The sequence below is a fragment of the Schistocerca cancellata genome, chromosome 2 (genome assembly GCF_023864275.1).
Source record: "Schistocerca cancellata isolate TAMUIC-IGC-003103 chromosome 2, iqSchCanc2.1, whole genome shotgun sequence".
In the NCBI taxonomy this organism is placed as follows: domain Eukaryota; kingdom Metazoa; phylum Arthropoda; class Insecta; order Orthoptera; family Acrididae; genus Schistocerca; species Schistocerca cancellata.
Window position 1 is genome coordinate 636,772,946 of NC_064627.1, and position 27,744 is coordinate 636,800,689.

A 27,744-nucleotide genomic window follows, 5' to 3' on the forward strand; every position below is an offset into this window, starting at 1 on the left:
TTTAAAAAATTGCTCTATCTGAAATTATTGTTATCCAGGCATTAAATCCTGAGTTGTTCAATGTCTTGTGTGTGGCCTTCAGCCGAGTATTTATGTGAAAATTTTTAATTAAGGCCTTCAGCCGCGTTTATTCTTTAAAGCAATTTTTTATAACTTGTGTTCAGGCCTTCAGCCATTCTTGTTTTTGGTGTGGTTTTGAGCCTTCATCGGAGGAGGTATCTCAAGTTTTCTTAACTAGGCCTTCAGCCATATTGTTGTATTTTGATCTTTTAAGGCAATGTGTAATTAAGTGGTACTTAGGAAAATAAAAGTTTGTGTGTTTTGTGCAACTGACAGTAACTGGTTGCGGCCCTGCTCCACAACAATAACCTGATCCGCTCTATCCTGCGAAACCAAATTTCACTAATAAAAGTGTTGCAATGACGCGTAATTTGTAACACATTAGTAAACGCGCTACTAATTTAATTCGGACAGCACGCGTGTGCGTACGAGGTGGTCTTGTTTAGAGTGAAGGACAAAGGGGTGGCTAATGCGCGTCGCACCGGGTCGTACATCACGCGACGGGGCAGCGGCTGCCGGCCGCCGCCTGGCCCGCGCTTTGTGCCGCGGGCCGCCCCGTCCCTGCAAAGCGCCGGATGTAACAAACGGCTGCGGCGCCTCATTAACAACTTGCTCGCAATTCCCGCCGTCGAGGAGCGACCATTAATGAAGCCAGCCGGTCGCGCGGCCCAGTGGCGGCGGGGGCGGCGGCGGCGGCGCCCGTACAGGCGAATTCACTGCAACTCCTCGCGTGCGCGTGCCTACCGCCACCCCTTTAATCCTCAGCCTCCCCGTAATGAGTTCAAAAACGCTCTCGCCTGTTCACTACGATGACTCCGTATAGCTCTGACGGCGCTTTGGTCTGCGGCCTCTTATCGAGGTGCGGTAATTTCCTAAAGCAGCATTTGCGGTGTCTTCCAGTATAATTTATTACAGCCGTTCTCGACCTGAAAGCATTAATGTAGCATATCGTACGTGCAGCACGTCTTTCGGATCCTAAACATAAGTATCTGAATGCAATTAGGTGGATAAAAGTCATCGGATGCCTCCTAATATCGTGTCGGACTGCCTTTTACCCGGTGTACTACAGCAACGGATATGGCATGGGCTCAACAAGTCGTTGGAAGTCCCTCGCATAAATATTGAGCTATGCTGGCTCTGTAGCCATCTATAATTGCGAAATTGTTTCCGCTGCAGGATTCTGTGCACGAACGGATCTCTCGATTATATCCCTTAACTATTTTATGTGATTCATGTCAGGCCATCTGGGTGGCCAAATCATTCGCTCTAATTGTCCAGAATGTTCTTTAAAAGAGTGGCGAACAATTGCGGCCCGGTGACATGGTACATTGCCATTCATAAAAAATCCATCGTAATTTGGGAACAAGCAGTCTATGAATAGATGCAAATGGTCTCCAATGGCACGAATATCCAGAGGACGCAGTCTATTCCACTTAAACACAGCCCACACCATTATGGAGCCACTACCAGCTTGCCCAGTGCCTTGTTGATAACTTGCGTCAATGGCTTCGTGGGGTCTACGCCGCGCTCGCACCCTACGATCAGCTCTTACCATCTGAAATCGGAACTCATGCGACTAGGCCACGGTTTTTCAGACGTCTAGGGTCTAACTGAAATGGCCACGAGTGCAGGAGAGGCGCTGCGGGCGATGTCGTGCTTCTCCAGTGAAGTACATCCACCGCTTCAGGTTCTGTCGTCGCCGTGTCATTCCGCTGTCTTCCACGTCGGATACAGTAGTTGAAACCAGGAGCTATGTCTTCCTTTAAGTTCTGAGTACGTCATACGTGTGTCTCATCCCGCTAAAGGTCTATTCCGTGAGCGGGTGGCAATAATTCAGTTGTTTCAATTGTTCGGCGGAAACTCCTTTTTGAGTTCAAACTGGGAAGCTGTTCTTCAATTTATAACATGAAATGTCTAAGGCCATATTTCTCATTTTCTTCTAAACTTTTGACTGGGCAGTGTTAGGATTTGTTCTAGCGGCAGGTTCTTCCACCGCCAGGACAACAAATAAGAGCCCACGACTATAGAGGCAGTTCTGCCACGTAGGCTAGTCCTGAAAGTCTGGAAAGTGAAATTCCGGACGGCTCGGATAGAAGACAGATGTATAATGAGGTGACAACAGTCAAGGGATAGCGATGTGCACATATATCGACGGCGATAATGTTAATAAAATAGCAAATTTCAGGTATTACTTCTCATCACGGACAATGCAGTGGCTGACCACCTTCACTTAACGACCGAGAGCAGCGGCCTTTGCGTAGAGTTATAAGTGCTAAAAGAAAAGCAACAATGCGTGAAATAGCCGCAGGAACCAGTGTGGGACGTATGACGGAAGTAACCGTTAGGACAGTGCGGCGAAATTTGGGGTTAATGGGCTATGGCAACAGAGGACCACGGTCAGAACAGTGCTCTGTGTGGTTGTGAATGCATTATGTCGGAGCTAAGTGAGTTATAAGGTGGGCAAAATGATTGTGCTCGTATGGTGGGCGCTTCCGTAACCAAGGAAGCCGAAGTGATTGGTTTTTCGAGAAGCACTGTATGGATAATTTGCATAGCACACAGGGAGACCGGAAAAATATCACCCACTAAGGCACACTGCGGGTGACTCTGCGTGTGGGGTGATAGTGACATATTGTCTTTGAAGAGGATTATGTCGGAAAAAAGAAGACGACGGCAGGTAAAGTCACTGCAGAACCGAATGTTACACTCACGAACCCTGTAAGCACCAAAAAACGAAAGGAGTCCACGAGCAGGGAATTGCGCGGTGAGCTGGAATAGGGAAACGCGATGCCGAAACCGTAGAACCTGGACTACCGAACAGTGGATGAAAGTCATTTTGTCGGATGAGTCTTGTTTCACACAGATCTTAGTCGAGTTTTCGTTCCAAGTGTGAAACATGATATAATGTCAGTGATGATTTGGGTAGCGATATCGTGGTATTCCATGGGCCTCACGGGTTTTCTGCAAGGTCGCATTACAGCCAAGCATTATTTTACTATTTTGGCTGATCAGGTCCATCTCTTGGTACAGTGTTTGTTCCCCAAGGGTGATGCTATGTTCCAAGATACCTGGGCCCTGTTTTATGGGCACAAGGGCTGAACAGTCTCATCTTCTTTGGTCAACAGTCACCAGATCTCAGAATGATTGAGCCTTTGTGGTCTGCTTTGGAGAGAAGGGTGTGTGATCGCTATCTATCTTCATATTAATAACTTCAACGCGCAACTATTTTGCAGGAAGAATAGTATAAGATTCCCTTGATAATCATTCAGGGCCTATATCCATCCATTCCGAGATGACTAGAAGATCTTTCGAATGTCAACGGTTTTTCTACACCGTGTACGCATGGCAATGTGTTTTAGGTTTTTCATATTTTATGTCCACCCCATACAGGTTAGTTGATACTTGAAATAATGTTGTGTCTGCATCAAGATAGCTTCTTGAAGAATCGAATGAAGCTGTAGTTGATTATTTCTTCACACTTCTTCATTCCTTGTATCTGATGGGAAAAATAAATGAAAGAACGGAGATTGAGTTATGACGTCTCGCCGATGACAACAACATCGGGATATAAAGTCGAAGATGACGAGGAAAAAAATTGGACGTGCATTTTTCAAAGGAAGCTTCGGCCATAGTCTATTCAAAGAGAGACAATGGAAAATCTTAATCTGGATGGTGAGGTTGGGAGTTCAGACATGGTCTTCTTGAGCGGAAGTCCAATGTCTCCCAACTGCTTCAGCTTGCTGAGTTCAACAAAACTCATAGCTATTGTAGGAAATTGCTGCTCTGAATTTGTGTTGCAATAATAGCAATTAATTCGGCCGATGGAGTTTAGTTACCTTGCTTGAAATCAACTGTCTACTGTTACGATTTCAGAGATGTTATTATTTGGTGATGTCATGGCTTTGTGTTCCAGAGTAACATCGTTTCAGCTGCGCAGGAGCTTGGAAGTTCTCCAGATGAAATACTGGTAGTGTTCCATGTCTGCATGGTGAGCGTGCAACTGTTGCAGTGCTACCGAGGACTTCCGTCTATTTTTTAGTTTCAGGTTAGTTTCTTGTTTATCACCTTTTAAATTTATGTTTTGAATTTATCGGTATTATCCAAATCTCAGAGAGTTTTGTTTCAGTCTCTGTTTCATTTTTATCTTAGCCGTCTTTCAATGGTGGCGTTTCATTTTTCGTAACTGGCACGTTGACAAGGTTCTAAAATGCATCCATGTCCTCATTATTTTATCTGCGTCCATGTCCTCATTATTTTATCGCAGAAGGTGGTACTTCTCACAACATCAATAGACTATATTAGTCTTGTTACTTTTTTGAGTCTATAATATTTAGCAAATGGTAAGACTAAAATTACAAGCACTTACTCGCTCCTTTGGATAAATAGAAGTCGCCGAAATTCCAGATCCCTTCCATATGAAACTGGCACTAACGTATTCACAGAGAGAGTATTCGATGGATCATTTGTCTGTAAGAATGATCAATACAGCTAACGCACGCTACTTGGGCAAATGTTTGCAGTGATATTGTGTGTCAGCAAGAAGAAGCTGGAAGAAATTCCATAACTATACGGCGGAAATATGCACGTTGAAAAAAAAAAAAAAAAAGGCGCTATACATCATGGTCCGGCTTTACAATATCATACGTGCAACATATTAAGTGAGAGCATACGACTACGTTACTGATGATGGGTTTATTAAACGGAGATGTAAAGTTCACATACGATATTCACGTTCGAGGAAGACAGAAAACGTACTGTCTTGGGATTTCTTCCTATCCAATTCTTTCATTTCTATGACGGGGCATTACAACTTTAAACTATTCAAAAATTCACCACTAATTCAAAACACAGCTGATACACCCAAGAGCTCTTTACTTGTCAAGCTGTTTTATTCCAGGCAAAGCATAGAGTCCGATGTGTCACTGTTCAAAGCTGATTTCTGAACCAGCACCTGGCTTAGTGACAAAATTAAGTGCTTAGGGAGGTGGTATTGCTACTTATAGTTCAACTTTTGGATCCTTCCTTTCGCTCACAATTATCTAGTTACAAGGATATTTTCTCATTCTGCTCGACGATTCTGGGATACAAGCAACGAGAGAGTGGTTCGATGTAAATTTCATTGGACACCAAATTTGTTGGTAAGTTTCTCACATACCAGTCAGCTCATAAAAAAAGGCGGCAGTGCAAACTACAACACATTGTAAAATATTTTAGCTGAACGATGCCAGTACAGTGCAGTCAGAGGAATCAATGAATTCAGAAAAGATTAAATTGCGGCTGCGTGTTCCCCACAATCAACGGGAACGAGGCAAGGGCTTAAAATGTGAAAGTGTCAACACAGAGTTAGACATAATTTAGCTCAAATGTGTGTGAATTCCTAACTGCTGACGTCATCGGTCCCTAGACTTACACACTACTTAAACTACCTCAAACGAACACACACACACACACACACACACACACACACACACACACGCACACACACACACAAACACCCTCCCATGCCCGAGGGAGGATTCGAACCTCCGGTGGGAGGGTCTGCGCTATTCGCCTCTAACCGTGCGGCCACTCCGCGCGGCCATAATTTCGTTCTTAATTTCCTTGGCATCTGAGTGTGAAACACGCTGACAGAATGTCTGGATGACCCCTTTTGCATTTCTGTAGCATACAACGTGTATCCCTAAACACAGAAACCTCAAATACGGATTCAGTCCACACTGCAGAAACTGAAGTTCACTTCTCACTAACGGTGCCCTACAGTCATATAATATTGCCTCTGTCCTCTGGTTCCGTTTTTATTAAATTGTGTAACTAGTTGGTTTTGTAATTAGTTTTTATGAAATCCCATGAGCTGACAATGTCAATGGAATATATAAATGTATGCAAAAGTTAATCACAAGTCTGACAGTGTACTGGTATTTGACAAACATTAATTAAATTTTATAGATGTGACGAAAGAGCTCGTCTGTTCGAAGTATCACAGCCTTTAGGAGCAGTTGGAGCTACAAGTTTACGTCCTTCTCTTTCTTTCTGTTCCGTTCTGTGCAGGCTATTACATACGTTTCACTCATCAGGACTCTACTCAATTCACATCCGCAAATATGAGTCACATTTGATATGTGTACGTCACCCAGAAGGAGATCGCCAACGTGGTGATCGAAGAGTTATTACGGAGACAGTAGATAACGTTTTGATAAAAATGCATACTTTGGATGTAAAAAGCTTAACTTCGATCTGACGGCAACCAGTGTTACCACTGCCCGTGTACTCTCGTATCTCCCGCTTGGTCTCTTAACAAATGACTTCTCCACGAATATTCTTGAAATCACTTGATGTAAAATCACTTTATGTTGCTCATTCTTATCTGATAACGTGCCCTTTGAAGTCTTATGCAATTCATTGTGCTCATTATCGTGTCTTGTTGTGATAGAATGTGAATTCTGTGTTGTGTCTTGTCCCCAGCTTTGTGATTCATTATTATAGTTTAGAATAAAGATTTTTCTATAAAATATGTTCTCAAATTCTTGTAACTGGTGTTCCTCCATTTTAGTTAAACACCAAGATTCTGATCAATAGATTAGGACTGGTCAGATAATTGTGTCATCTAACTTCATTTCAGTCTTCTCAGTAAGTAGTTTAGGCACAAAAAGTTTTTTTAGAGTCTAGTAGGCTCTATTAGCATTTTTCCGTATCTTCTACTTTTTATGATATTGTTCATTTACTTTTGGCCTAGAAATTTGAACTGTTCCACGCCTTCGAATTTATGGTTGCCGAATATTAGATATGACTGGTTGTCTTTTTCATCTGTACATCTTTGAACTCTTATCTATTTTGTTTCCTGATTATTTACTTTTAGGCCAAGTTTGGATGCTTCTTCTACGAGCTCCACAAATAACTGCTAACCTCTACTTCACTTTATCCAGTGGGCACTATATCATCTGCATATGTTAAAAGCCTAACTTCAATTTTTTGAGGATCCCAGTAGGTATTAGTTTGAGATTCCTCTTAACTCTTTCCAAGGCTGCATTAAAGAGAAGAGGGGACAGGGAATTTCCCTATCTTAGTCCATTTTTAAAATGGTCAGATTTTATTCCATTTATCAAAAACCTGTTTATGTTATCAACAATGAACATTTTGTAAATATTTATAAATTTAATTGGAAATCCCAAATCTGTCATTACATTCCACAGACTTTGTATGTCAATGGAGTCATGAGATTTCATAAAATCGATGAACATGTAATGTATTTTCTGTTTGTATTCCCATGATTTTTCGTTTATTACTCTGATTACAAATGTATTACCAGCAGTGCATGTATTTCTGCGGAAGCCATTTTCGTAATCTTATAGGCTGTGTTTGTTAGTGTATCTCCATATAGTTTCTGAAGTCTTCCCTGTCTCCTTTTTTAAGTATCAGGAATATTAATGATTATATTCTATTGGTGCGCTCTCCATTTCTGAGATTACCTTTATCACATGATACAAACATTTATGCAGTGCTTCAGCTTCATATTTTAGTATCTCAGCCGGAATTCCGTCACTCCCAGTTGTCTTTTTTTTTTTTGCCGTACATACCTTTTCTCGCCTTACGTTTTTAATTAAAACCTCTTTTAATCTTGTTGACTGTGCCATACTTTTTTGGAACGCTATTAATTTGATGATATTCGTCAATAGGTTCACTCTGTTGCGTTAGGTATAACGTAGATGATGTTTTAAAGGTAAACTACCTTGCTCTTTTTGCGCTTAAATGTGGAATCCATTCATATTGCTCTATTTTGTTTTGCTATAGATGGATATTTCTGAAACGGCATTGATATTATTTACTTGTGGTTAAATCTATTCGATTTATTTGAAAGATATTGTCTGTATTCGATATGGACGTTTCAAGAAAACGATAGCAGCCCTTATTAGAAGCCGGCCGGGGTGGCCGAGCGGTTCTAGGCGCTACTGCCTGGAACCTCGCGACCGGTCCTGTCGCAAGTTCGAATCCTGCCTCGGGCATGGATGTGTGTGATGTCCTTAGGTTAGTTAGGTTTAAGTAGTTCTAAGTTCTAGGGGACTGATGACCTCAGAAGTTAAGTCCCATAGTGCTCAGAGCCATTTGAACCATTTTTTTGAATCTGAGAACTAGCCTGGTGTTGCCGCTCGTGGATATGCTTCTAGATATCTAGATATTCGAATGACCAGATAAGTGTCAAACCAAATATAAAAGAGCACAATGTGGTGACTGTTACGGATGTGGTGCCTTTTGCAGACAATTCTGGCCTGAACATGGACAGAAGCATGACACGGGCCGTGTTCATGTCAGAGGGAACGTCCGGGGGGATGAAGGGGTGAGGGGTGATGAGAGGGGCAGGAGTTGTGGCGACGTGACAGGGCATCGATGATTATAAAACCGCTGCTGTGTTCCGCTCTTGTGACCCGCTTAAAGCGTAGGTTTCAATATAGCCAGCATTTGCAATGACTAAAAAAGTCACTCTCCAGACTGTTTTGATGCTGTCCAGCCTTTCCTGTGTCAGTCTCTAGATCTGAGCATAACGCTTTCAGTGATAGTATGGTAGATTCATTGACCGCTTCCTCATACCGAGCAGTGTGCCTCAGGAGACGGTTTGCGAAACCCCGAATTTGTGAGCCAGCTACAGTACCGAGCTGACCATCTGCTAGATGTGTGATCTACAGCAACTCTTGAGGTATGGATTTTAATGTAGCTACAGGGGCACTCTGACGTGTCAACGTGCCAGAGTAACAGTTTGTATAAAATGCCTGACGATAAATTTGTTACATATGTATCAATCTAACCCCTGTACAGTGCTTGAAACACGATACCTCGCATAATTATTACCCGGTCCTGTTTCCATTCGCGTGTAGTGGGTGTATATAATGATCATATGACTTTACATCCGACCAAACTTTCCTTACACAGTACACCAAGAAGGCTGGTTCTCTAAATTTATGCTGCAGGATGTCACGAGAATAACCTTGCTTTCAACGATTCTCTTTACGTTACTCGAACAAAACCTGTTGCACTTTTGTATGGGTTACATCGACTTGTTACGGGCAGTGAGTTTCTGGATTCTGTACCGTCTTTAATCAACACACGATCAGTGTCAGGAATACTAGAAAAGCATTCTAGAAAATACAGCACTGAAGGCTCTTATCTGGTGTCCTTAACAGAGGCACACTACGTTCCCGCAATCTCCCCAAGATATCTGCATGCCGTTTGCTAACAACACTACTGCTGTAGTATCTTCGGTCCATTTCACATAATTTCGTAGAGTTCTCGCAACGAAGACATGAAATTCACGATAAATGCGCATTTTTGCCCCCTTAGTTCTGAGCTAGGTGGGTGTGTCAATCGTTAAATATCTTATTTCAGAGATTAAATCTCCAACTAGTTATATTTATAGCGTTTGACTGTTTGTGGTCGACTTCTAAGCAAAAAAGGCTTCATTCTAAATCAGACAGCGTAGTAATTGATGTATTATAAATTCGAAAGTGTATCGGATCATCGTGAGGCATCATCATTTTGCATGGTACCGTTTCCATAGTGTAACTGTGGCTAACATAAGCAGGTGGATGACAATTTGTCCTTCTTCCAATTTTGAATCCATGTAAAAGAACAAAGACAGATAATCTACAGTAGAAAATATCATTTCATTCAGATTCAACAGCTACTGCCTCGAACAAATGCTGGTGCACAGTTTAATTGTGTTTTTTTTTATAAACAGCTGCGCTGTGGAATAAAATTGAAGCAATGTGCAGAATGCTTGTGCAAGAGCACGGAAAGCCATATGCTGATGTGAAATACATAGACGCTAACAGAAAATGTCTTACGGGTTTCAAGGACGAGACTTCTTCGAATCAGCTGCAACCGGGCGACCTCTCTTCCTCAGTAACTCACCTGCAAACAAAGATGGGATACTAGTTAATCTTCAGTAAACGTAAAAACCCACGTGCGCAAATGCATATTGCAGCACTTACGCTGCGAAGGGAATTTAAACAAATATAGAAACTTAAAACATAACAGAAAGTAGTGCTACTCTTATAATACTCCACATACATTACATTAACAAATTCTCTAACTTAGAACAATACCGCAATAAGAGTCGCAAATATGTAGGCGGCAGCAACCGCATCGTATCAGCAGATATTTCGAATGCTTTTGTGATACTTATCAGCCGACGCATTGGCGAAACGAAATGTAGGAAGAGACTGCCTGAAGGGTGAAGGACAGTACAAAACGTTACGCATTACGATTATCTCTTTGTCGAAAACTAAAGCCTAGTGACCAGAACACTTTTACAAGAGTTACTTTTGAACGATCAACAATCAGTGTGTTATCACGCAGCAAAATAGGTTGGCCATCGGGTGTAACACCACCCTTTCCAGAAGTCAGTAGTGTAATCGTAAGGGGACCTCAAATTTCGTGCTGCTGCTGTTGTGTAGAATCAATAATCAGGTTTTGATCTTCGCCCTTCTGCAGGATTGTAATTATTAGTACCACATTCATCATCATCATCATTGTCCTTATCATTGCCATTAGTATTACTAGTATTATTACCCATTTTTGCCCTTAAGACAGTGTTTAACTCGAATGTTATGATTATTCAATTTTTTCTCGTTTCCTTCCTGTTTTCCTCTACCCAAAAGCTCATCATTCTTCGACTTTGTTCCTATTTACTTTGCTCCGTCAATCTTATCCGTGTTTGCTTTTTTTCTTTTACTTCAAATTTTGTGTCCAAACCTATGTTTCTGAATTTGTCTTTTTCATTTATCGATTCCGTTCTGATTACTGCTCCTTTTAGGTATTCTTCTGTTTCTTGAAACCAACTGGCTTTGTTGATTGAGCTGTTTCCTACATTAAAAATCCTCTTTGTGAGTCTGTTGCTGTTCATTCTATATGTGTGTCCGTAGAATATTAGTTGGCGTTTTCTGACCATGTCTGTGAGTCTGTGTGTGCGTTCGTATAAATCTTTGGTTGGTCTCTTCACCCATATAACATCCCTGTGTACTGCCAAAAAAAAAAATTTGTGAGGATTTTACGTTCAGTATTTCCTGTTTCTGTGATGCCTGATGCTCCGCCTTAGTCGCTTCTGATACGCAGAATGCTACTGGTAGTAGGCAGTGTTAACAGGTTTCTCTTATTGTAATGTGTCCATGTCAGATTGTAGGCTTCGTGAAGTTTTTCTGTTCGTTCTATGTTGCACGCCTTGTACGTATATGCCAAGATAGTTGAATTTTTTTCCACTCTGTTAATCTCTCCGTGTTTTGTGTGGATGACTTGTGTGTTGTTGATCTTTCTGTGTATTGATTTTTCTGTGATGTCAGTATATCTGTATTGGCAGAGATTTTATGTAAATATTTCAGTGCTTCTCGTCTATTGTTGCTGAGTATTTCCAGGTCATCTGCAAATGCCAAGCATTTTATGATTGTGTTGTTTGTGAACATATTCTTCCGAACTGAGCGCCTTTTTGTTTTTCTTCCCACTGTCTGATAATTTTGTCCGATATCATTTAGAATTGAAGCGGTGAGAGACCATCAATTATCTGACCCCTGAATGTATTTCGAATGGTGCTGAGACTTCTCCCATAAATTTTATTTTGGATGTGGTGTCTGTGAGTGTCCGTTGCAGAAGTGACATAGTTTTTTTCTGTCTACTGCATATTCGTCTAGTGTGTCAAAGAGAGTTTGCCAGCCTTTGAGTTGCAGGACTTCTTAAAACTGTTACTATTATTATCTGTAGGAGTCAGAGCCAACCCACACGAATGAGCTCACAACAGATGTTAACGCCAGTTTCATCACACTTACCACCACAAGTAATCCTCATTAATCTAAGAACTGTCGCATCTAGTGTGCATCTACTGCACATAATCGGAATCAAGAAAAATTTCCATATATTACATATGCTTTACGGGAAGCAAGTAAAATAAAACAAATTGTAACAAATTAACATGGAATTGAACTTCTCCCCATTGATGTAGTAAGTAATCATGTTGACATTTCAGCTACAGTAATGACCGACAAACATTTCCCTGTTAAGGGTCTACATAGTGTGTTTATAGCTAATAAGAGAGTATTTTCAAATGTTTTTCATTCCAGTCTTTGATCGTAATATGAATTAGATGATGACCGGTTTCAGTCCGTAATGATCATCCTCAGATCTTTTTTACACCATGTCCTAAAGTGATAAGGCCATAATGGCATCGTCAAAACATATAAATATAATGAGTTTTGACGATGCCATTATGGCCTTACATTTTAGGACATGGTGTAAAAAAGATCTGAGGATGGTCATTACGGACTGAAACCGGTCATCGTCTAAAGAATTCATATTGTGATCAAAGACTGGAATAAAAAACAGTTGACAGTATTGGATCACTGTTTGTATACGCGACCATGTTGCAGTTGGTGAGAGAATATTCTATTTGCAGAAAATCTTTTGTATGTTGTTGGAGTACGTTTAGGATGGAGACAGCACTCTTTTGAGCAATATTTTATGTAACAATTCCTCTTCCGTAATTCTCATCATAATCAGGAAAAATGGTTTGTAGCATTTCCTTCACTTCAGGGCTGTACCAAACATTCGATATTTAATCAATAGTGACAAAGGGTTTTATTCAAGTAACAAACAGCACACGAAGAACCTTAATGTTTTGTAATTGCTGTACGACGATCCAAGTACAAGGGAGACGGTTCGTTCAGAGTTTAACATTTGTTCGAAGTTGATATCATAAGAGAATCTGCACTTGTTCAACTGGAGCAGGGTCGAGAAAGTTAGGGGATTTAGCAAAACTGCGAAAACATAAATCTGGATGTCCTAAGGAGATTCCCCACATTCAGAAACGCCCTTAAACGCTAAGCGAGCATTAGGTTTCATAACGATGTTACTGCGTAGGAACTTCATGCTAGAAGCAATGGTGTATTACAATATTCAGTACACACTTGGGTAGAGAATGTGTAGACTGTGGAAGTTCCGGAGGCAGCCGAAGTCCAGTGTTGCTGTATTACGAGGCCAGTGAGAATGGACGAATTTATCGCAGAGTGAATTGCCGCGCTGCTGCAGAATGCATGCGAGGGCCGGCGCCTCCTTAGTACTGTGGGGGCCCTGGGCGCCTGCCAGCCAGGGGCCATTAAGCGCGCGGTTTACTGTCGCGACCGCCGCCATGTGCGTTGTGCGCTACTGTGCGGTAGCGTCCACCCGCAAGTTGTCGCTCGCCAAGCGGCAAGGCTGCGCTGGCAAATGGGTTCCCCAGCGCTCGCGAGGCCGTTAGCCCCACAGCCGAGATGAGCGCGTCGTTACACACATCAGGACTTGTTCGAGAAAGGGGAGATTTATGGTACCTTAGATATGCCAAATTTAAGCGAAAAGGACAGAGAGAGCAAAGGACTTGGAAGAGCAGTTGAACGGAATGGACAGTGTCTTGAAAGGCGGATATAAGATGAACATCAACAAAAGCAAAATGAGGGTAATGGAATGTAGTCGAATTAAGTCGGGTGACGCTGAAGGAATTAGATTAGGAAATGAGACACTTAAAGTAGTAAAGGAGTTTTGCTGTTTGGGGAGCAAAATAACTGATGATGGTCGAAGTAGAGAGGATATAAAATGTAGACTGGCAATGGCAAGGAAAGCGTTTCTGAAGAAGAGAAATTTGTTAACATCGAGTATTGATTTAAGTGTCAGGAACTCATCTCTGAAAGTATTTTTATGGAGTGTAGCCATGTATGGAAGTGAAACGTGGACGATAAATGGTTTGGACAAGAAGTGAATAGAAGCTTTTGAAATGTGGTGCTACAGAAGAATGCTGAAGATTAGATGGGTAGATCACATAACTAATGAGGAAGTATTGAATAGGATTGGGGAGAAGAGGAGTTTGTGGCACAACTTGACCAGAAGAAGGGATCGGTTGGTAGGACATGTTCTGAGGCATCAAGGGATCACCAATTTAGTATTGGAGATCAGGATGGAGGGTAAAAATCGTAGGGGGAGACCAAGAGATGAATACACTAAACAGATTCAGAAGGATGTAGGTTGCAGTAGGTACTGGGAGATGAAGAAGCTTGCACAGGATAGAGTAGCATGGAGAGCTGCATCAAACCAGTCTCAGGACTGAAGACCACAACAACAACAACAACGGGCACTGATGACCGCGCAGTTGAGCGTCCCACAAACCAAACATCATTATCAGCACAAACAACGATGTCGTCAGGAGTGCCCCGGGGAAGTGTGATAGGTTCGCTCTTATTCTGTATATACATAAATGATCTGACGGATGGCGTGAACACCACGTTACGGCTGCCCGCTGGTGTGCGGGAAGGTGTCGTTGACTGATTGTAGGAGGATATAAGCTGACTTAGACACAATTTCTAGCTGGTATGATGCATGACAGCTTGCTCTAAATATGGAAAAACGTAAGTTAATCCGGCTGAGTAGAAAAAACAATCCTGTAACGTTCTAATACAGCATTAGCAGTGTGCTATTTGACACAGTCACAGCGATTAAGTACCTAGGCGTGACATTGCAAAAGTGATATTAAATGGGATGAGCACATCAGGCTGGTAGTGTTCGACCTCGTTTTATCAGAAAATTTTTTGGGAAAGTGTGGCTCGTCTATGAAGGAGGCGGCATATAGGACGCCAGTGCGACCCACTCTTAAGTACAGTTCGAGTGTTTGAGATCACCACTAGGTTGGATTAAATGAAGACATCTAAGGAATCCAGAGGCGTGTTGCTAGATTTATTACCGGTAGCTTCGATCAGCACACGAGTGTGAACTCAAATAGAAATCTCTGGAGGCAAGATGATGCTCTTTTCTCGAGGCATTATTGCAGAAATTTATAGAAATGGGGTTTCAGGCCGTTTTTAGATCAGTTCTACTGTCGCCGACGTACATTTGCCGAGGGGCCACTAAGATAAGATGACAGAAAGTAAAACTCCTCCTGTCGTTTCTCCCTCCTTCTGTTTGCGAGTGGAAAAGGAAAGGAAATGACTAGTAGTGGTACCAGGTGCCAACAAGCGAAAGCAATGTCGCCTTTGCTCAAGTCATACTCATTTGAGTTTCACAACATTTGCATGTTGTTCAAACCTACCGGTAACAAATCTAGGAGCCCATCTATGAACTGAATTTTAATATTTTCAACATTTCGCGGTCCTGTCAGCAACTGTATAAATATTAATTTTAAATTAACAACAGCCGCAGTTGCAAAGTTTACCTAGATTTACCTACACTACTGGAAATTGAAATAAGAACACCGTGAATTCATTGTCCCAGGAAGGGGAAACTTTATTGACACATTCCTGGGGTCAGATACATTACATGATCACACTGACAGAACCACAGGCACATAGACACAGGCAACAGAGCATGCACAATGTCGGCACTAGTACAGTGTGTATCCACCTTTCGCAGCAATGCAGGCTGCTATTCTCCCATGGAGACGATCTTAGAGATGCTGGATGTAGTCCTGTGGAACGGCTTGCCATGCCATTTCCACCTAGCGCCTCAGTTGGACCAGCGTTCGTGCTGGACGTGCAGACCGCGTGATACGACGCTTCATCCAGTCCCAAACATGCTCAATGCGGGACAGATCCGGAGATCTTGCTGGCCAGGGTAGTTGACTTACACCTTCTAGAGCACGTTTGGTGGCACGGGATACATGCGGACGTGCATTGTCCTGTTGGAACAGCAAGTTCCCTTGCCGGTCTAGGAATGGTAGAACGATGGGTTCGATGACGGTTTGGATGTACCGTGCACTATTCAGTGTCCCCTCGACGATCACCAGTGGTGTACGGCCAGTGTAGGAGATCGCTCCCCACACCATGATGCCGGGTGTTGGCCCTGTGTGCCTCGGTCGTATGCAGTCCTGATTGTGGCGGTCACCTGCACGGCGCCAAACACGCATACGAACATCATTGGCACCAAGGCAGAAGCGACTCTCATCGCTGAAGACGACACGTCTCCATTCGTCCCTCCATTCACGCCTGTCGCGACACCACTGGAGGCGGGCTGCACGATGTTGGGGCGTGAGCGGAAGACGGCCTAACGGTGTGCGGGACCGTAGCCCAGCTTCATGGAGACGGTTGCGAATGGTCCTCGCCGATACCCCAGGAGCAACAGTGTCCCTAATTTGCTGGGAAGTGGCGGTGCGGTCCCCTACGGCACTGCGTAGGATCCTACGGTCTTGGCGTGCATCCGTGCGTCGCTGCGGTCCGGTCCCAGGTCGACGGGCACGTGCACCTTCCGCCGACCACTGGCGACAACATCGATGTACTGTGGAGACCTCACGCCCCACGTGTTGAGCAATTCGGCGGTACGTCCACCCGGCCTCCCGCATGCCCACTATACGCCCTCGCTCAAAGTCCGTCAACTGCACATACGGTTCACGTCCACGCTGTCGCGGCATGCTACCAGTGATAAAGACTGCGATGGAGCTCCGTATGCCACGGCAAACTGGCTGACACTGACGGCGGCGGTGCACAAATGCTGCGCAGCTAGCGCCATTCGACGGCCAACACCGCGGTTCCTGGTGTGTCCGCTGTGCCGTGCGTGTGATCATTGCTTGTACAGCCCTCTCGCAGTGTCCGGAGCAAGTATGGTGGGTCTGACACACCGGTGTCAATGTGTTCTTTTTTCCATTTCCAGGAGTGTAGTTTTCAGTTGGGATAACCCAACCTTCTTCAGAGTAAAATGAATTACGATTTGTCCATAATGGACAACGCAAAAACTAAAACCTATAATGTAGTAATACATCGTCATATTGCAATAACCTATCTAGGAAACAGCCTCGGCCCCCACTTCGCGACCGCAGCACGGCAGCAACGGATGATGTACTGGAAGTGGCTATAGCCTCGAGAGCGCATGCGCGATAGTGTGTCATGCGTACTTGTTCCTTTTATTCTGAAGAAGGTTCTTTTATCCCAGCTGAAACCTAGGTAAATCTAGGTAAACATTACAACCGAGGCTGTTGTTAATTTAAAATTAACATCTCTGAACTGCTTCGACGTCTTACTTAAATCCGACATGGTGCGGATCCCGAACAGTCGAACAGTACTCAACAACTTGTCTTTGGTGAACACTTGCTGTCGGGCCCCTCACATATCTGGCAAACTATTCTGTATACTTGTGCCTTCGTTAACAGTCGGCAGTGTCGCATCGTGTGAAAAACTTCATGGAAATCTAGAAATATGGAATTCGCTTGTAGCCCTACATCCATAGTTCGCGGGATATCGTATGAGAAAAGTGCAAGCTGGGTTTCGCACGAACAGTATTCTCTAAATACGTCTGATTTGTGAACAACAACTTTTCTGTCTCAAGGAAATTTATTATATTCGAATTGAGAATATGTTCAAGCATTCTGCAGTTAACCGATGTTAAGGATATTGTCCTGTAATTTTGGAGGTCTCGCGCTGGGCGAGAAAGTTGCGATAAATGCAAGCTAAACAAAGGGCCAATGCTATAGAGTACGGTTTGTAAAGCTTAATTGGGATACCGTTAGGTTCCGGCGATGTATTATCTTTCAACTGTTTCAGCTTTCTCTACGCCAGGGATGCTTATTACACTGTTGTCCACACGAAACTGTGTGCGATGGTCAGATGACGGTATGTTCGTATGATTATGCTGCGTGAACGATGCAGCAGGAAAGGGAATGAATATTAGTGGTTCAGGGTAAACTCCGCCAGGCACCATACCGTGGATTGCGGAGTATGTATGTAGAGGTAGATGAAAGATTGATCCTCTAGAAACAACCAAAATTTTAAAAGATTTTGTATGTCCATTCTTCTGATTGGAGACTGAGGGACGTAGGCCGTTCACTTCAGTAATGAAATGGAAAACCTACAGCCGCCGTTACTATGTCATTTATTATATGGCTACCAGTTCCGGTGCTTCAGCAGACAGTCTTCAGTGAAGGCCTGAATAAGGTGCAGTAAAACACCGAAACTGGTAGCCATATAATAAATAACATCGTAAGGACGGCTGTAGGTATTCCATTTTATTACACATATTTTTAAAACGTCATTCCGTTACAGCCTGTATAAGCAGCAATACAGTTATTGATAGTTTGGCAGCACCTGTACTCGTATTTGTGATCGAGTGATGGAAGCGGGAGTGGAGAGGAGGAGTGATCGATAAAAAAAAGTCGTCCGAATGATCGAGAGCGACAGCCGCGGAGCGCTTGATAGAGGACGCATATATCTGCGCATGAAATCGGCTCGATGCGCCCTCGCGATGCGGCTGTTCGCGCTCCAGCGACGACAGACCGCCGGCTGCGGCCACCGTGACGTGATGGCTGCACGGCAGAGGGCGGTCTGCGCAGATACCGATGTTGCCGATCCTGACCTTGCCCCACAGAGGCGCCAGCAAAAATGCACTGGCGAACGGCGCTCAAGCAAAGGAAGTGTCCTAGGAGCCGCTATTACTTTCTATACACGTAAACGATCTGGAGGAAAGGATGCGCATCAATCTGCGGTTGTATGCTGAGGATGCTGTGGTGGACGGGAAGGTGTCGAAAGAGGCAGGGAGAGGCTAGATGACTTGGACAGAATTCCTAGTTGGTGTTATGAATGGCAGAAAAATTGTAGAAAAATGCAAGTTAATGTGGATAGATAGGAAAAACAAGCATGTAATGTTCGGATACAGCATTAGTAATGGTCTGCTTGACGTTTAAATATCTGGGCGTAACGTTGCAAAGCGATGTGAAATGGAACTTGCATATGAGCACTGTGAATGGCCGACTTTCGTTCATAAGGACAATTTTAAGAAAGTGTGGCTCATCTGTAAAGGGGACTGCATATGGGACGCTTGAGTGTTTGAGATCCCCACCAGGTCGGATTGAAGGAAGACATCGAAGCAATTCAGAGGCGGGATGACAGATACACTAGCATCCAAAATCAAATCAACACTATTGCCCCGTCATGTGTCTAAATCACGATATAATCATACAGACTGCCAACAGACGTCGGTACGATCATGTTCTGCACAGAAGATGGCAATACAATCAACAGACAACTATGACGTCGGAGCACCTATCAAATGGGGTAGTCTTTGCCAGGTAGTCCCATATCACATCCGCAATCGCTGTGTACACAGTGTCACAGACGGTGCAGTATAACACAGAGATGACGCCTAACAGACTCTTTGTGGTGGAGAGCCATAGAAAAAATGGAAACAGGACAATCGCAAATTGTTATGTCCGAATGGTTTATCTGACTCGTTTTGTTGTTATTCGGATGAGGTGACGGTTTATAGAGACCAAACCTGTATCCTGAAGACCAGAACAGTGCCGACCACCACTGACATCCAAAGCAGAGGGCCGCCATTTGGCTGTAAGAGCACGACGGGACAGCCTTCGTACTGCACGGACAACTGGCATCTGACCTCGCAGCATCCACTGGACGTGTTGTATCGAGGCGAACGGTGTACAGCAGGCTTAGGCAGAATGACACTTATTGTTGGGAGACCTGCTGCATGTGTACCTCTGATGCCTCTGCGGAGAAGAGGACGTCTAGAGTGGAGTCGACGATATGCCACCTAGACGATCGAGCAGAGGTCAATGTTGCTTTCACAGATGGATATCGGTTTTATCTCGAGAGTGATTCTCAACGATTTGTAACTGGAGAGAACGTGGGACTCACTTTTGGGACCCAAACGTTTTGGAAATAGACCGGTATCGAGGAGAATCCCTAATGGTGCGGGCAGGGATTATGTCGACCACACACACACCTCTTCATGAAATTATACTGGTGAAGTGGCAAGGTTTAACGGCTGTCAGGTATCGTGACGAGACCTGGGGATCTCATGTGCGGTTGTTGCGAGTTGATGTGGGCCCTGACTTTGTTTTGATGGACAATAATGCACGACCACGTACAGCAGGGTGGTTGATGTTTTCTTGGAAACGAGAGGCATTACACGCACGGCGTGGGCTGCTCGCTATCCCGATTTGAATCCTATAGGGCATGTCTAAGATGCAATAGGGAGACGAGTTACTACATTTCAGAACCCACCAACTACTATACAAGACTTGCGAGCAGCTCTGCAGGAAGAATGGGCGTTATTGCCTCAACATGAGACTGGTGACATCATTCACAGAATGCCCCCTCGTTGTCAGGCCTTTATTGCTGCCAGACGTAGTGACACCCTGCCACACGTGGTCACACCCCATACTGAGCACATTAACCAGCTGTCGGAATGTGTGTGCAAATCCTTCCAGTTGAAAAAAAAAACAAAAAAAAAAAACGAAGGGCATTATTGTCTATCGTTATGCATGTTGCAACTGTTTACGTTCTGTGTTCTTTACATTTTTTCCACTCTAGTGTCATCTGTTTATACTGTTTTGTGGAAATATAAAGGCAAATTTCCGTTTGTTGCTTTAATTTAGGACACCAGTGTATGGTACCGGTAGGTTCGGACAACACGGAGATGCTTTGGAGACTCAAATGGGAATACCTGGAGGTAAGGCTATGTTCTTTTCGAGGGAAAATATCGGAAAAATTTAGAGAACCAGCATTTGAAGCTGCCGTCAATATACATTTCGCCTAAGGATCATGACGATAAGATATGAGAAATCAGGATTCATATCGAAGCATATAGACAGTCGTTGGCTTGCTCGCTCTGTGTGTGGAACAGGAAAGGAAACGACCGTGGTGGTACAGGTACCCTATGGCACTGAACGTGCTGTGGCTTGCGGACTATGTATATAGATGTTGATATTATCCGTTTGTTTTCGGTTTATGTTATAGCTATGTGTGCTTAGAGTACTGATGTGACGTCCCAAAATGAATACAACGCGTCGCGTAAATAAGTTGTCTCACCACGTTACAAACAATTTTATACATATGTGGTGTCTGTTATTTCGGTCGAAGAACCTCAAATTCCTACGGAATCAGAGATCGCTGTGAGTATTAAGGATAATGGACAGGGGCACTGCATTAGTAGTATATGAGTTAGTTGCTAATTTTGGTCGGACAGGGATCGTGTCCGGATGACCGAGGCAGTAAAAAACCGTTTGCGAGAAACTGAAAAATCCAGGTTCGATCCCCGTTCCGGTACAAATTTTCAACTTTCCCCACTGATTTAGTTCAGTTCCAACTAGCAGCTAGCGTCGTTATTCCTTTGATTAGTATAAGTGTTACGCTGAAAACAAATGAAAAATATCGTAAATTGTGGTTTTTTATACATAGAGAATTAATGAGAAAATTTTATTAGTGTTTTAGAAAGTTAAGATCAAGGAAGGAGCACGCGAATTGTCAGCCTTCATTAATGATGCAACAGATCTGGATTACGCGTCCTGAATGCTAACAACTGCCCACGTCGTCAAATTTGGCCGTCGTAAAATCAACAGACGGCCGTTACAAACAATCAGTCATGTTTGAAACGTGCAAATATCGCTGTTCCTTTGCTTTCTTTATAGTCCGAACTCAGGACCGGAATGGGTTTATAGGTTTGGAGTCGACTGGATGAGTTGGTTGGCGATATATGGACATCTAAATGGTAACAGGGAAGCATTCTGTGTTTGGGTGGGTGGGGGGGGGGGGAGGCGCGTAAATTGTGTACACCTTTCTGTGTTCGTTGCAAAAATACATACTCGTAAGTGTGCGGCCCCAAGGCTCACGTGGAAGGAAAGGGCGGTGCGTAGTACCGCTAGTCTAAGAAGCAGAGTCTGAGCTTCGACAGGTGGTCCTGGCACACTGTGCTGAGAGGTAACAAACTTTGTTGTTCACGACGTGAGCGGGAAAAAACCAAAGGTGTGTTTACCTGAAAACCTCCGGAGCGGAACTCTTCAGAAACTTAATTTCCATGTTACGTAACAGAGTTATAGAAAATGAGATTACATTGTTTCGAGGAGAAAATTTCAGCGACTATTTGAGACTGTTCACGCGACAAATATTAATGGAGATACGGTGCAAATTAAGAGTGAAATCTTTTACAACCTTTAAAAGTCAAATGGCATTTACAGTGTTAACAATTATTATGTGTGGCAAATTTGCAAACGAAGTCAGAATCCTGATTACGTTACAGCTGTAGTAATTATGACTACAACATACGATAAGCACACTAATTACCTTCATGGTTTTCCTTTTTTCGTTTGATAAGCGCTGCAAGAGATTGAATGCATATGTGAGGACTCAAAGAGACCGGCTTTTAAATTCCTATCTTTTCGCATGTAAACTGTGTATTAACTAAGCGGTAATTCTGAATAGTGGGCTATTTTAATAATTTTGATAGAATGTTTGAATGAGAAGCAGTGGTGGGTAGGTTGATCGGTTATTTAAGGCACCGCGCAGAAACGCTGATGGACATTCTGTTCCAGCGTCGTGTTGAGAGGACATAATTGGCGTTGACGCTCGTAGGCCTCGGGACATTGTTCCTTGAACGGTGTGGAACGGTGGACTAACACCAGAATTTGAAAAATTCACGATACCTCAGGGTTAGATTTGTTGTCATTCTGCTTTTTTAGAGGATGAAATAGCGAAAATCTTTGTTAATGAAGCTATTCTAACTTGCAGTTATTGGTAGTTTGGTGACATTGTCGGTTTTATAATTTTTTCAGATAAGTGGCTGAGTTTATCGAACAACTTGAGGCACGTGGAATTAAGTGTTCAGCTGTAGTATTAAAACTAATAGACTTGAAGGGTTAACTGAAGAGATAGATCATATACGCAAATATAAGCATGTGTGTAAAGCGGAATATGTTAAGTGATCCATTAACCCATATTAATTCCAATTTTATAAGGCCATCGTTAGGAGTGAACGTTACTGTATACCAAAACAAAAATATTTGAATTCAGTACTTTCACGACTATTCCAAACAAATACTACTTGAACATCAGAATTTAGAGACTGAACTGGTCCGGATTTCTCTTAATTTGAAAAGGAATCTGAAATATGATCCCCTCTTAGAAATTTGCGACAAGTCATCGCTCACTCAAGATCGTGCATCAGCCTCATATTCTACAGGTAAACTCGATAGAAACATTAATTCAGATGTGAGCACCTTGGTATTTCGAGACGGTCACCTTCCACCAGTTACGCCGCTGACGAGAGGTGTAAGTTCGCAGACTGTGTGATGGCTATTGTTTTCACTCTCTACCTTTAGTTCATCCCTAAATAAACACAACAGCACATCGTATAAACGGTCACAATTGTCCAACTCACTACATACACTGGCAAAACAACTGGCCCCTCTGTTCCAGCCGCAGGTGGGGAAGACTGACACATACGTAAAAAGACTCAGGACATTTTCTAGAGAACCTGCAGAAAGGATACATCAGTAACATTACGAATTGTGAAAAAAAATGTCTTCCATGTTTGTTACATTTCTGATTTGACTTTACAGAAAATATGGTACTCTCGACCGACATTGCAGTATTTACCACGGTCTAATAATTTATTTCAACAATATATCTACAACTGTGAAATGATGACGACGGTGACCTGTTTATGACAATGACCTAATATGTCTTCTAGAAAAACTGTTGGAAGGATTATTTTTGTTTCCTTGTGTAACTAAATTTTTTTTGCTGATCCCATTCTTTTCCGTCTGCTCTGATGTAGCGTTCAAATCACATGAAGACTGTTTTCCGCAATGAGGCGCGTTACAACGAAATTTAAAAATCGTAAACTTTACGCTCTGAAACATGCTCAATACGAACCTTCGTAGATCACAATAGTCATTAATATGCGCAGCCTGATGGTCTGATAAAAGTAGGGAAGGACGGAATCCGACATTAATGGGCCGTGATTAACATTCAGGCCGGCGCGGCGCTGCGGGCGCCAGGCTGCGTTATTACCTTCTCTCATCCGGTCCCGCGGAATAATGAAAGAAGGAAATCCTGAAAGTCGGGAGACATAAAAAAAGTACTTCCCTTCCTATTGCTATGAATCGCAAAAAGTTGAATACCAATGCGGAGTGAAATCGCAGTAAGAATTTCTTTTATCCAAATAACCTACTGCAGAATTTTCAGCGGCCAAAATTCTTGTAAGGTTACTGGATGTCATAAATTGCGCTGTCCAGTGCTTTAGTAAAAAAAAGAGGTTCAATATTTTTTTTATTACAACCATGATTAGTGAACTCCTAGACGATCCGCATTCTGTCTAAAGTAGCTGGAAGATCGAACTCCATATCTGATGGCACGTGATAACAAATTCGAGAAATTGCTAGCGGGATATTTTATTGGATGATCTCTGATAGATAGAACCAGAGTGAAAGTTTGCTAGCTATCTTGAGTGACGATGTGCAACTTTTGGGTGTGTCCATACTGAAATCTCTACAGGTTGTGTAATGTAGTGATTTAAGCAAGGAGCTGACGAATATAAGCTATAAGAAAAAGTTGTTTACTGAACTGGCACTCTAAGCCGTCGCCAGCAACTGCACGGCCCGGACGTAAATTGCAGAGAACATTTCAGTTTAATACAACAGAATGTAGTCCCTTCCGTTCAAAGACTTCAATAAATAAACTCGCAACCAAGTGAAGAAAGAAGAATCTCATTAGTGACACCATGGTGTTATTAAAAATATTCATTCAGTAAGGGGCGAAAGAATTTGATGAAATAGTAATGTGATATCGACATCGAAATGGTGACAAAAGTTGGTGGACACCTATAGCCTTCGAAAGTCGTAGTTGATTAGAGTGCGCAAAAATTAGAGCAGTAAGTGGTTAAATTTGGTGGATTACACACAAAAGTATTTCCTTTTTAGTAGCAAGCTGTGTCTGTTCGTATCGTGAATTTCTCCCTCTAATCCTGACAAGGCAAACTCTCCACCGCAACCCCCTCAGATTTAGTGGTAAGTTGGGCCTTTGGGAAACCCATCAAAAACTGAACACAGATCAGGCATGAAAACAGGAAGAGGGTGTCCTGAATAGTGGGAAAAAGAAGCAAGAAAGAAACAGTGAGCCATCCAAACGTATTATGTACAATATCGAGGAACATTATCAACCTTAGCGTCGTGGTTTTGTGGTCACGGTGTTAAATTGCGAAGGGGCAGATCCGGGTTTGAAATCTCTTTTGTGCCCCATGTATTTTTTTTTTTTTTTTTTACAAAATTACGAACTGTCCGTCCTGTCATCGACGTGTCTGTTGTTGAACCCAGGATTGTGTATGTGTCGTGGTGTAATGCCTGTCTGCAACAGCGACATGTAACGAAGGGACCTCCAGACGTACGTACCTCCAATTTCTTCTAGACAGGTGTCACATGTTATGTCTCTTCCGCTTCGTTTTGCAAGTTTTGACTCTTGATTTCCATCGTCGTAACATAGCTCACTCCCGTTTATTTGCTGTTTTTATTTCTGTGAGAGGTCTATGCGGCATCTCACCTGCTCTCACTATTCATCACAGAATATGAGTCATGTGGTAAGAATCAGAAATGGAAGCAACAGATAAACAGGTGTGAACTATCTTACGACGAAGGATTTCAAGAGTCAAACTTACTACGCCTCTTGCGTTCCGATTTGCATGTGGTACCTGCGTAGAACAAAGAGTAGGTACGTACGTCTGGAGATCCGTTCGTTACATGTCGCTGTTGTAAGCGGACATTACGTCACGACACTTACACAAATATGAATACAGCGAAGAGGCACGTTAATGACTGGATGGATAGTTCATAATTTTGTGAAAAAACTATATGAGTCACGAGGGAGATTTGAACCCGGATCTCCCTCTTCGCAGTCCAACACCGTGACCACACATCCACGACGCTACCGTCAATCACGTTCCTCGGCATTGTACATGTTAAATTTGGATGGTTCACCGTCTCTATTTTGCTTCTTTTTCCCACAGATCAGTATACCTTCTTCCTGTTTTCATGTCTGATATGCATTCAGTTTTTGATGGGCTGATCAATGAGCCAACTTACCACTAAATCTGAGGGGTTGCGATTGGGTGCTTCCCTTGTGAATTAAGATAATGGACGTTATTTGAGCGTTCACGGGCACCACAGCGTTAGTCTTATCTGTACGTCTCCTATCCTCACCTTGAAGCGAGAGATATGAAGCTTCCGTAACACATATTGCCATGTTTCCCCACAAACTGGAATTGTGTTGCAATATACGAGGTAATACGTTCTTCAATTAGTTACGTATTAGGAACAGTCAAATGAAAACGAGACAGTTCGAGATAAAGTGAGCAAAACGTTTATTATTTCAAAAGAAATCCCTATATCGGTTAATACATTTATTCCACTGTTGATGGGCCTACATGCTGAAAAGGTTTTTGACTGTGCTGCAGAAGTTTCGCTGGGAAACTCTTACTCATCCTCTACAGAGTTCCGATCTGTCTCCATGCGGCTTCCATATTTTTGGAGCACTGAAGAAAGACGTTTGTAGCCGTCGATTTGCTTCGTATGGAGAGGTGCGTGCCTGTGTGCAATCAAGGTTCCTTAGCCCGCCGCAGACATGTTTCCGTGAAGGCATTGACCGTCTTGCCTCACAATGAAATGCGATGCCATTGTTTTTTTTTTCCTACTTGGATTTCACTATGGATCTTCGTGTTAAATAGTCTACATTTTGTAGGGCGCTGTTACATAGCAGTGGGGAGAGTCCATCTCCTTGTCACGCACCAGTTTTTATCTCAAACTGGTCGGAGGGTTGTGCCATGAATTTGATTTTGGACTACATGTTCGTAAGGGTTCTTTGATTAGATTTCTGGTTTTGTTATCTAGGATTAATGTTTTTAGTACAGAGATGAGAGATTCCCGGTCTATTGAGTCGTATGCCCTCTTAAAGTCAATGAAAGTGGTAACATTTGATTTTGCTCTTGATTTTTGATAGGGCATGAGTTTTCTGAGGTTTAGGATTTGTTCTGGACAGGAATTTTCTTTCTTGAAACCTGCTTGGTATTCTCCAAGTTGATGGTCTCATTGTGGTTCTTCTTTTTTTTTTTAATTATGTTATTTATTCATTTTTGTAATGTGGGAAATTTTTCTAGCCTCATATTTTAGTAATGAGATTTCTCTACCTGCAACCATTCCAACCCCTTGTTTGCCGCGCGGGATTAGCTCATCGGTCTGAGACGCTGCAGTCATGGACTGTGCAGCTGATCCCGGCGGAGGTTCGAGTCCTCCCTCGGGCATGAGTGTTTCTGTTTGTCCTTAGTATAATTTAGGTTAAGTAGTGTGTAAGCTTAGGGACTGATGACCTCAGCAGTTAAGTCCCATAAGATTTCACACAAATTTGAAAATTTTCAACCTCTTGTTCAGAGGGTTCAGGTGGGTCTGCAGCATATGGTCTCCAATAGAGGCGAAGCAACGCACAAGGACAGAACAGCGTAGAGGGTGAGACGGCAGGGACGCGCGTGTACGTGTGTGCGTATATGCGCCCGCCTCTGGGGCGAGTCCTGCTGAATTAGTGAGCAGCGCGCGCTCCGCGGCTGAAACATTCAGCGCCGCACTGCAGCCGCCGCACCCGCCTCGCCGCCGCCCGAGGCCGCTCCAATCTGAGCGCGCGGCCGCGGGCCCGCGTCAGGGAGGGCGCCACCCGCTGCTGTGCGTCACACCGGCCTTGCATAGGTGCTGCCTTCTACGTTCCAATTCACGAACGTTACTGAACTGCCCATCACGACGTCACTGGCACACACCGAGAGTCGCTTTAAGTTAGTTCATTAGTTGAGATTGCAACACTCCACTCTAATCCACACGTGCAAAACGTTGCCTCACTATGCGCTACCCTACAACAATGTTACAAGAATATCTTTTCC

At 43.2% G+C, this 27,744-nt stretch overlaps 1 protein-coding gene across 2 annotated transcripts in view; it reads right to left on the reverse strand.

Moving 5' to 3' along the window:
• The window catches only part of LOC126162306 (neuromodulin), a 942,653-nt gene that overhangs the window by 527,324 nt on the left and 387,585 nt on the right, over nt 1–27,744 (reverse strand). The window contains exon 2 of one of the 2 annotated variants that reach the window (XM_049918728.1): nt 9,894–9,960. The exons of the other annotated variant lie outside the window; for it this stretch is intronic. The gene's annotated coding sequence lies outside the window, so the exon portion shown is untranslated. The remainder of the gene's footprint in view (nt 1–9,893; nt 9,961–27,744) is intronic. 2 annotated transcript variants of the gene reach the window in all.